Below are 5930 nucleotides of genomic sequence, written 5' to 3' on the forward strand. Positions count from 1 at the left end.
TTTTCTTTTATAACGCTCAACAATACTACGCTTTTGAAATTTTACTTTCCGAATGATGTATATCTCTTATAACTTTTATAATGTTATTAACGCTTATAACTTATCCTCGCTTTTGAGATGTATAACTTTCTAAATAACACATGAATGTCTATAAAGCTAAAAAATATCATTTTGGCGAATGCCTGCTGTTAGGAGACAACAAATATCGCTTATGACGCTCATATGTAATATATTTATATATATAAATAAATACACACACACATACACACACACATATATATATATACAGTAAGACCTCGCTTAACGCGGGGGGGGATACGTTCCATCAAAGCAGAGCGTTATGCGAAACAGCGCTAAACGAGGCTATCTTTACATGTAAATATTGGGGTTAGGGGAAGATGGCTAGGAAATTGGTTAGGTATTAAATTTAAAAAGTATGTTTTTTTAATAAAAATAAAACCAAACATTTATTTCTTAAAGCCCAAATTAATACCACATTATTATTTCTTGCAAAAATAAAAACAAAATATAAATATCAAAACGAATATTCTTAAAAAAAACAAATAAAATTCTAAGTCAGTCATATTTAGTTAGCCTTCCGCGTTTTCAGTGTTCTGCCTTTTTGTGACAAAAGCATCTAATGTTGTTTGCCTTTTTCTTTTGCGTTGTTCTCTTAAAAGTTCTTCATAAACGGATAGAGCATCTCTAACACCGCGCCTTACTTTTGAGCTCCTGTCAAAATTCGGATCATTTTCAATGAATTGATCCATTATTTCAGTTATGGTAGACGAACTCCTTTTTACAAACGCCATCGAAAGTTCTTTTTGCTCTTCTTCTGAATCACTGCTGTCAACATTTTTGTTTTCTTCTTGTTCAGTTAATTCCTTGAGCTCATCATTAGAAAGACTAGCCGCTGCTTCTTGAATTATTTCTTCGACATCTTCCACATTTACCCCTTCAAAATATGTCTGTACAATACCGCACCAAACAAGAAAAACAAGTACACTCTTTCGGATATGTATTTGAAACCTATTGCTGCATAATATTTCGGGGAATCCCCGTATGCTGCGAGCGATTTCGTGGAATCCCCGGGTTGAAATAAAAGAGCGCTAAACCGAAACAGCGCTAAACGAAACAGCATTAAGCGGGGTCTTACTGTATGTATATATATATATATAGAGAGAGAATATATATAAATAAAAAATTATATCTTATGAAATGTGAAGGGAAATTCCGAAGTGCTATGTTGAGTTCACTTTCCATTTCATTGGAAATAATTTTTCATTTATATATTCTGTATTAAATTGACACTTTGATTCCTTAGTGCCATACTGGTTATCAGCAGAAGATGAATTGATCTTACCAGTTCCGTCTTGAGTCCTATTTAGGACCTGACATGTGATAAAATCGAAAAGAAATGTTCTCCATATGAGAAATTTGAAGCATGAAAGTGACTTTGCCACGCTGTCTATAAAGGCCTGACCTATTAAATTAAATTTTATCTTTGCTGCAATAGCACAGATGTTTACTTTTTAAATTATTTTAAAATAAATTTTAGTATTCGTTAGTTTGAAAGATTTTATGTTTGTTTTTCTATATAATATATATATTATATACATGAAAACATAAAAAAAAAAAAGACGTTGCAATGTCGATGGCGCAGAATGTAGATCCATATTGAAGAGGAAAAATTCTGATGGCATAGTTTGCTAAAAATGAATCCATAATAACGAGAAAACTTAAAGTCGAGAAAGATATTTTCGTTTTCATTCTAACTGACATTTGTGTCCACAATATACTTGGCCCTCTTATCGTGCCTATTTAAGAACATGTACATTTTTGGAAATGTTACGATAGGAAGAGAGCACAGCAAATTAGTGTCAAAGCAGAACAAAAGCTGAAGTTAAAAGGGTGCAGTTATAAAATATGGAAGCTCACCAAGAGAAGGTAGGTTTGGGTTTAGGTTAGAAAGGTTTCAGTTCTCAAAATTTTAAATTTAGGTTCCAAATTAGCTACGTCATCAGCGTTACATAAGCCATGCAAGGTGGATTGATCTAGAAATTGAGCAGTCCAGAATAGTTATTACTATTTTCATACTACAGAAAGGAAATACCCAAACTAAAAATGAGAAATTAAAAGCCTACTGCTAAATTTAATTATAAAACTGATTTACATATTTTTTTACATATTGCATATTTTTTATCTTACACACACATACACACATATATATATATAATACAGATAATCGTATGTAATAAATGTATATATGTATATATATTACACATAGGCATGTGTAATATATGTATATACATTACACATAGGCGTATGAAATATATGAATATATATCTGTATGCATGTATGTATGAGAAAGAGAGTCGCATCAGAGAATTCGAAAACACTCGATATTAAAATTTGATACGTTTCAGATTTTATTTATTTATTTCATATTTTTCGAGAATTTAACAAACTTTGAATTAAAAATTCAACCATTTAAAGCAATGTGTTTTGCATTACTTGAAATAAAAAAAAAATATATATATTCCTTCCTTCTCTGTGTTGCCATTCTGCAAAGTTATCTTCTTATCTTTCAAATTTAGTAAACTCAGCTGTTTTAAAGCAACATGTTGCATTGACGAAAATAAAATACCGTATTCACGTCGGTATCCAACCTTTTGTTTTTGCCTCTAATTAGAAATAAAAATTCCACTGATAACCTGTTTGCTATCTACAATTTTTTTTTTTTCGGTTGGAAATGTCAAAGCAACTAAAATGAAAAAGTATCTACCACTCCCTGAGACAAAATTTTTATTATAGGTTAAAAGGAACATGCTACTGTATTTAGCACTTCTTATTCACTGTCACTGTCGGTACTACTAGAATATTCGCTTGCATTACCAGTTCCACTATCACGGATATCGGTTCTCCACAGCATATCACCAAGACCTGCAACCGCAGCTAAACTTATACAACCCTATTAACATTCACCTAACAACACTATTTCTTATTTCATGTAGTTCTTCTTTTTTCTCCTTATTTTTGAGGCAAATTTGTGTGGAGACGATATGAAATATTATTCATTTGATAACTACTATCTACAGCTCTTGCCTGAATCAAGAAGAATCGCTAGTGGAATCTTGGTTGGTATTAAAATGACTTGACGTCCAAATTCAATATTATCAGTGACTTATCCTCTCATATTGGTGCTGAGGTGGTCAAAATCGATGTTTGGAATCAAAAAACCCATTTCACTATTTATGCTTGTTATAGCCCACCGAACAATAATAAATTAAGTGTCCAGGTTCTTTCCTTCCTTAATAAAACTATCCTCTGTGGAGATTTTAATGCTCATAACTCCCGCTGGAATTATAACGATTCTAACCATTCCGGGAGGATAATGGAGGACCTAATTAACTCATTCAGACTAGAATTAATCTACCAGAACACGGATATCCCTTCTTATATTTATTATAATGGAAATGGTACAAATCCCGATCTGATTTTAGCCACTGTTGATTTAGCTGGGGATGCAAGAAGAGTTTATGATCCTGGTTCTGGTATGATCACGACCAGTTTTGGATTACCATCCTCTTACCCTTTAGTAAATAAAGTGAGAAACAGGTGGAATTTAAGAAGGCGAAGTGGGAAAACTTTTGCTGGGAACTTGAGACTATCTTTTTGCAGCCACCTAACCTTTTAAACCCTGAGATGAGTAATAACCCTGAGATAAACCCTGAGATGAGCAAGACATTCTCTTATTTTTCTGAATTAATTTTGACAACCGCAAAGAAATGGATACCAAGAGGTAAATAACTAAGGTTCAAGGCTTTCTGGAATGATAGCTTGACTGTTAAAGGGTATATCCATTGAATCCCGAAACTTTGCTGAACAAACAAAAAATCCTAAGGACGTCCAAAGATGGAGAAGAAGTGAAGCCTTAAAAAAGAAATTATTGCGGCAAAGAAAAGATGCTTTAATGATTTCATTACTAATATAGATGATAGAAAGGACGGAAAAAAGGTTTATAATTTTGTGAATAGAGTGAAAAAGGAAGAGAGTGTTCATGAAAGAGAACGCATGAAAGTAATTAAAAAAATACTGACTGATGTCTGGTCATTGCGGATGCTTTTAACTCCTTTTATTGCAAAAGACAGAATTTAAAAAGTAATCTAAAGATTCTTAGGAAAAAACTTATTGAGAAATTTTCTTCTAGCCCTCGGGGACCTTCGGATTTTAATAGAGATTTTACTATTTCTGAATTGCGGGGAGCTATTGGACAAATGAAATGTAAAAAAAGTCCAGGCCCAGACAATATCCATATTGAAGTTTTAAGGAATTTTTGCGATTAATATCCTGAATGTACTCCTGAAGCTCTATAATAAGAGTTGGAACTCGACTGTTCCTGCTGCCTGGGAAAAGGTCATCTTGATTCCAGTTCTTAAAAAGAACAAACCACAGCAGGATTTGGACAGCTATAGATCAATTGCTTTAACTAGTGTGTTATCAAAGATAATGGAGAGAACGATTGTTTCTCGTCTTAAGTGGTACTTGGAAATCAATGGCTTAATATCTTCCAAGCAAACGGGATTTAGAAATTACCATTCTTAAACCAGTCAATTACAGATGCACTTGATGAACGAAATTCAGTACTGGCTGTTTACGTAGATTTCCAAGCATCTTATGATAACGCTTGCAGGTTAAAGGCTGTTCAAAAACTTCAGACATTCGGTGTTGGCGGAAAAATGTTCCTTTGGGTAAAACTTTTCTTGATCCACCGTTTTTGTGCTACTCGTTGTGGCACCAGCACTTCAAAATGTAAACAAGTTGAAACGGGTTTGCCTCAGGGCACAGTTATTAGCCCTATTCTCTTTAATATTTTTATTAACGACCTACCAGACATCTGAGAAACAGATGGGATCGTGAACACTGCCCCTTGTCGTATAGGCCAGAGCTAACAAAAAAGATCAAAATGGTTTAAACTAAATTTTAAACTTTGTGCTCCAGACTTGAGGAGTGTTGTTCTGCTAATAATATGAGAGTTAATCAGGGGAAGACTACTTGTCAGTTTTTCTCTCGCAACAGACAATACTCCTAGACTAATGTATGAGTTTTGTAACAGACGGATGGTGTCACCTATCTTGGCTGTATTTTTGACAGGCGCTTAACCTGGAGAAAGCATGCAGAGCATGTAGTTGCTAAGGCGGAGCGTAGATTACGTATCCTTAAACGCTTAGGAGGTCTTAAAGGGGTTGTGGTAGAGAGTCTCTCAACTCGACGTATAAAATGTATATTCGAGCAATATTAAATTATTGCTGTGAGATATTGATCTCGGCTACGCGAGATGTGATACAACGTCTGAAGGTATTCCAAAATCAGGCACTGCGCATTTAACCGGGGCTGTTAAAATGACTCCCATTCTGGCAATGCAGTTGGTATCGGCAAACCAACCAATGACAAACCTGATTCAGAAAAATGCTTTCATCCTTTTCTAGAGACTTATTCGTCTACCAAGTAACCGTCATTGGAGGAATTATGATTATAATAAACAACGAAATCTGAAGACACAAAATTGCTTTCTGCACTGTGTTTCTCGCCTAGAACAATGCAATCATATAAGAACACTGAAACTGGCACTGCTGGTTTTGCTAAATCCTTTGGATTATAGCTTTCTTTATGTGCAGTTCGACCTGGGAATGAAAGTAGATAAGAAGGAAATGAGTCCACAGCAAATAAGAACTATAGCTTTGGAAACAATTGAGCAACGTTTTCGCTCTTTAACTGATAGGATTCAGGGGGCTGGAGCTGGAGTTTTTATCAAGCTTTTCAGTTTCTACATACATGCAGGGGCTTACTCCACTCACTTTGATGGAGAACTGAAAGACATTCATGTAGCTCTAAAACAATTATCATTGAGATAGAACTCGTTCAGGAGT

The sequence above is a fragment of the Stegodyphus dumicola genome, chromosome 4, assembly GCF_044657685.1.
Source record: "Stegodyphus dumicola isolate Sdum_Otavi_A_Nest chromosome 4, ASM4465768v1".
Taxonomy (NCBI): domain Eukaryota; kingdom Metazoa; phylum Arthropoda; class Arachnida; order Araneae; family Eresidae; genus Stegodyphus; species Stegodyphus dumicola.